The sequence below is a fragment of the Vulpes vulpes genome, chromosome 2 (assembly GCF_048418805.1).
Source record: "Vulpes vulpes isolate BD-2025 chromosome 2, VulVul3, whole genome shotgun sequence".
Lineage (NCBI taxonomy): Eukaryota > Metazoa > Chordata > Mammalia > Carnivora > Canidae > Vulpes > Vulpes vulpes.
In genome coordinates this window covers 20,022,490-20,028,773 of record NC_132781.1, presented here as the reverse complement: position 1 = coordinate 20,028,773, position 6,284 = coordinate 20,022,490, and positions in this window count along the sequence as shown.

The following is a 6,284-nucleotide window of genomic DNA, read 5'->3' as shown; positions in this document are numbered from 1 at the left end:
CATGGAAAACTGTATGCCCTGCTACTTGGAGGGTAAATGACAGGTAGCATGCATAGTGCTTGAGGAACTATCAGGAATGGACAAAGTACCTAAGTCATTGATTCAGCAAATATTTATTGAGGATTTACTATGTGCTAGTCACTTTTCTATGTTGAGGATACACTGGCCAACTCTTCAGATAGTTTATATTCTAGAGGAGAGAATTTGACAATAAATTTGTAAACAGATTAGATGATCAGATAATGGTAGGTATGAAGGATTGAATCGTGTCCCCACAAAATATGTTGAAGTTTGAACCTCAGTATCTGCAAATGTGGCTTATTTGGAAATAGGGCCTTTGCTGATGATCAAGTCAATGGGATTGTTAGTATGGGCCCTAATCCAATTTGACTGATATCCTTTTATTTATTTATTTTAAAAAGGTTTTATTTATTCATGAGAGACAGGCAGAAGCAAGCTCCATGCAGGGAGCCCGATGTGGGACTCTATCCTGGGACCCCAGAATCACACCCTGGGCTGAAGGCAGGCGCCAAACCACTGAGCCACCCAGGGATCCCTGGCTGATATCCTTTTAAAGAGGGGATACAAAGATGACTGTGAACAGAGGGAAGATGAGTGAAGAGACACAGGGAGATGACTGGTTACAAGCCAAGGAACACCTGAGGCTACCAGGAGTGGGGAGACAGGCCTAGAATAGATTCTTCCCTAGCACCTTTCTTTGTTTTTATTTATTTTAAAGATTTTATTTATTTGAGAGAGAGACAGTGAGAGAAAGCACGAGCGAGCAGAAGGGCAAAGGGAGAAGCAGTTTCCCCGCGGAGCAGAGAGACTGTTACGAGGCTTGATCCCAGGATTATGAGATCATGCCTGAGCCCCAGGCAGACACTTAACTGACTGAGCCACCCAGGTGCCCTTCCTTAGCATCTTTAGAGGGAGCACAGGCCTGCTGAAGCTTTGATGTCAGACTTCTAGTCCCTAGAACTGCAAGATAATTCTTTTCCCTTGTTCTAAGCCACCCAGTTTGTGGCACTTTGTTAAAGCAGCAAACCAATATAATAGGTGTGATGAGAAAAATACATACATAAGAATAAGTAGGAGCAAGGGTGGGTGCAGTTACTTCAACTGGGAGATTCAGGAGGCCCTCTGTCAGCTGGCAAACCATAGAGGGTGGTAAGCACAGAATAGATATGATTGGGCTTACTATTTATTTATTTATAAAAGTTCTAATTTATTTATTTATAAAATATTTTATTTATTTATTTGTGAGAGACAGAGAAAGAGGCAGAGACACAGGCAGAGGGAGAAGCAGGCTCCAATGCAGGGAGCCTGATATGGGACTCGATCCTGGGACTCCAGGATCATGACCTGAGCTGAAGGCGGCGCTAAACCGCTGAGCCACCCAGGCTGCCCTAAAGGTTCTAATTTAAATTCCAGTTGATTCACACAGTGTAGTATTAGTTTAGGTGTACAATATAGTAATTCACCACTTCCACACATCACCTGATGTTCATCACAACAAATGCACTCCTTAATCTCCTTATGCCCGCCCCTTCCCTCTGGTAACCATTAGTTTGTTCTCTACAGTTAAGAGTCTGTTTCTTGGTTCACCTCTCTCTTTTTTTTCTTTGCTTGTTTGTTTTGTTTCTTAAATTCCACCTAAGAGTGAAATAATAGTTATCTAGTCATGTTCATGGGATGAGACAAGTCTAGGGTCCTACTCCCCTGCCATCTTCCTCCTGTCTTGTCAATTTGTCTTACTTTAAAAAAAAAAACTATTTACTGAAGTATAAAATACAAATAGAAAAGGACAAAAATCCTATGGGACTCCTGGGTGGCTCAGTTGATTAGGCATCTGCTTTCAGCTCATATCATGATCCCAGGGTCCTACTCAGTGGGGAGCCTGCTTCTCCCTCGGCCTGCTGCTCCCCTGCTTGTGCTCTCTCTCCCTCTCAAATAAATAAATAAAATATTAAAAAAAGGAAAAGGACAAAAATCCTACATGTACAACTCAATGAATTTTCACAAATGAACACACCTATGTAACCAGCACTCAACTCCCCTTCCCCATGTTCCTTTCCTTTTTTTAAAAATTTTTTAAAATTTTTTAAATTTTATTTATTTTTATTTTTTAATAAATTAATTTTTTATTGGTGTTCAATTTACCAACATACAGAATAACACCCAGTGCTCATCCCGTCAAGTGTCCCCCTCAGTGCCTGTCACTCACTCACCCCCACCCCCCGCCCTCCTCCCATGTTCCTTTCTAATTGCTACTCACCCCAGGAGGAAACAATATCCTCAACTCTAACACCATTGATTAGTTTTGACTTTTTCAAACTTCATGTAAATGGAATCATACAGTATGTACTCTGGTTTCTTTTACTCAATACTATGTTTGTAGATGTGTCTGTCTTGCATGTAATTTTAGTTCATCCAATCTGAATACTGTGCAGTATTCTATTGTGTGACTATATTAAAATTTAGTTATCTGTCCTACTGCTTTTTATTTATTTTTTGTTAAATTTTTATTTATTTATGATAGGCACACACAGAGAGAGAGACAGAGACATAGGCAGAGGGAGAAGCGGGCTCCATGCACCAGGAGCCCGACATGGGATTTGATCCTGGGTCTTCAGGATCGTGCCTTGGGCCAAAGGCAGGCGCTAAACTGCTGCACCACCCAGGGATCCCCTGTCCTACTGCTTTTTAAAAAAGACTTTGTTTATTTGATAGAGAGCACAAGCAGGGGTAGCAGCAGGCTCCCCACTGAGCGGGGAGCCTGATGCAGGACTTGGTCTCAGAACCCTGGGATCATGACCTGAGCCTAAAGCAGACGCTTAACGGACTGAGCCACCTAGGCACCCTGTCCAACTATTGAGAGACATTTAGGCAGATTCCGGTTGGTGCTACTGTGAATTGCTTTGCTATGAACATTCTCGTTCATGTCTTTTGGTGAATATATTTATGCATTTTTGTTAGGCATATTCCTAGAGTTGGGATTTCAGGGTCACATATATATTCATGTGCATATACATAAACATACATGCACATATGTAAATCTATGTATGTATATATGGTTATAGAATATATTTAAATATTTTAAAATGTATCAACTTACTCAGCTTTAGTAGATATTACCATACCGTGAATGACATATTATTTTTTTAAAGATTTTATTTATTCATGAGAGACAGAGAGAGAGAGAGAGAGAGAGAGAGAGAGAGAGACACGCAGAGATACAGGCAGAGGAAGAAGCAGGCTCCATGCAAGGAGCCCAATGTGGGACTCGATCCGGGGACTCCAGGATCACGCCCTGGGCCGAAGGTGGCGCTAAACCGCTGAACCTCCTGGGCTGCCCGTGAATGATATATTAAATGATCATTTGAGTGCTGAGTAGAGAACAAAATATGGAAATGGAGGGTAGCAGCAAGAGAATGGAGAGACCAGATAGGAGTCTATTTTTTATTTTACGATAGTCACAGAGAGAGAGAGAGAGGCAGAGACATAGGCAGGGGGAGAAGCAGGCTCCATGCACCGGGAGCCCGATGTGGGATTCGATCCTGGGTCTCCAGGATCGCGCCCTGGGCCAAAGGCAGGCGCCAAACCGCTGCGCCACCCAGGGATCCCCAGATAGGAGTCTATTGCAATAGTCTTAGTAAAGGGTGACAGTGGCTTCAACTAGGATAACAAGTGAGGAGATGGAGAAAAGCATACTCATATATGATGCATTCTACAGGTAAAGCTGACAGGGCCTGCTGATGGATTGGATGTGGGGAGATGAAGGAAAGAGAGGAATCAAGGTTGACAGTTTAATGTTTGGTTTGAACAACTAAATGAATATTGTCTGTTACTGAGATGGAGTAGAGCAGGAAAATAACAGGTGTATGGAAGAATCAAGAATCCTCGTTTGGCATCAAGCTTGAGATGCCTATTTACTATCCAAGCAAGAGTGTCAAACAGACAATAGGAGCTCAGTAAAGATGTCAGGACTGAAGATATAAATTTAGAGCCATCAGCATACAGATAGTATTTATAGCATGAACATGGGCAATACCTCTTAGGGAGAAAGTTTAAGTAGAGAATAATAAAGGATGTAGGACTAAGCCCTGGAGCATGCCACCATTAGGAAGTGAGCAGTGGAGGAAAAGCCAGCAAAGGAAACAAACAGGTCACCAGTAAGGCTGGAGGAATGTTGGAAGAACAGGTTGTCATATATGTTTCCTTGAATGAAAGAGGAAAAGCAGAAAGTACTTGCAGGTTAGCAAATTTGGTGGTGAGAAGAAGTTCTCATTTGTTTCTGTTTTCTCAATGAATGATGAGCCAAAATCATAAATTGGTTGTGGTGGGGGAGGATAGTAGAGGATTAGGGAAATTAGAAAGTATGACAGTCATTTGGAGTCTAAGAGTAAACTTGTCAGGAGCACGTCGTAGGCTCTTACTCAGTATTGTGCACCCATTTGAGATTTGTGGACATGAGTTTAAAGTGAGAGCAGGGGGATCCCTGGGTGGCGCAGCGGTTTAGCGCCTGCCTTTGACCCAGGGCGCGATCCTGGACACCCGGGATCGAATCCCACGTCGGGCTCCCAGTGCATGGAGCCTGCTTCTCCCTCTGCCTATGTCTCTGCCTCTCTCTCTCTCTCTCTCTGACTATCATAAATAAAAAAATTTAAAAAAAAAAAAAGTGAGAGCAGGGATCCCTGGGTGGCTCAGCGGTTTGGCGCCTGCCTTTGGCCCAGGGCATGATCCTGGAGACCCGGGATCGAGTCCCATGTCGGGCTCCTGGTGCATGGAGCCTGCTTCTCCCTCTGCCTGTGTCTCTGCCTCTCTCTCTCTCTCTCTCTATGACTATCATAAATAAATTAAAAAAAATTTTTTTAAAAATAAATAAAGTGAGAGCAGTCAGGATGCCTGAGTGGCTCAGTCAGTTAAGCGTCTGCCTTCTGCGCAGGTTCTGGGATGGAGTCCCACATCAGGCTCTTTGCTTAGTGGGAAGCCTTCTTCTCCCTCTCCCTTTGTCTGCCACTCTGCCTGCTTGTGTTCTCTCTCGCTCGCTCTCCAACAAATAAATAAATCTAAAAAAAATTTTTTTTTGTTTTTTTTTAAAGTCCAGTCATCAATGATTACATTTGATTCACAAGCACCAAAAATGAATAGAATTTGTTAAATATAGTAGCCCTCAGCAAATGTTCACTGAGTAAATAAATGAATGGAGTATTATATAAAACGTTTGGATAGGGGAGGAGGAAGAGAGATAAAGAACGAATGTGTATCCGTCTTCTTATACCCTACCTGAAGACACAACACAATTATTTGATAACAAAGTCATATTTCAAAAACACCAACATGTTTTCAGCTTAAAGTTATTCTGAAAGAAATGCAGCATAATTGCGTACTTAAAATAGGATGAATTTGGGAAAGCATTCCTGAAGTTAAGTTCCAGATCAGAGTTCAAAAGTCACTAGGTTCAAGTGTTAACAGAAAGCAAGTAAAAGAGGGACGCCTGGGTGGCTCAGTGGTTGAATGGCTGTCTTTGGCTCAGGGCGTGATCCCAGGGTCCAGGATTGAGCCCCACATTAGGCTCCCTATGAGGAGCCTGCTTCTCCCTCCATCTATGTCTCTGCCTCTCTTTGTCTCTCATGAATAAATAAAATCTTAAAAAAAAAAAAGCAAGTAAAGGAGAGAAAGCCAGTATACATTAGTAAGCAAAGGAAAGTATGTGCTATGTTGCATATAGTCTTGAAGAAATGGAAAAGGACCTGGAGTTTGGAAGCATTTATGATTATTCATAATATAATAATATGATATTGTCATTATATATAATTATATAGCTTAAGGAGTAATCTCTTCATGCTAAGCACTAACAGGTAGCTTATCTGACAATGGCTGCTATTCATCTGGTCCCTACCTTGTGTCTACACACTGTGTTAGTTCTTTAAAATATTTATGATTTCCAATATTCACAAACACTTCACAGAATTACCTGTGTAATATGATGTATTTATTATCAGAATTCCATTTCACAGATGAGAGAATTGAGATCCAACATTTCAGTCATTTCCCCAAAAGACTACAGTAAGGAGCTGAGGTGGGATTTGAACCTAGGTCTTTCTGATTCCAAAGGCCTCAGGCAGTGGCACTTTATTTAACTCTGTATTCCCACTATCATCCCTGTGCTTAGCACAGAGGCCTACCCACGCATCAAGAATGACCCCAAAATGTAAATCAGATGACCTGCCTTTGTACATAATCCAAATTATTTCTTAACAACCCTCCCCACCCCACTC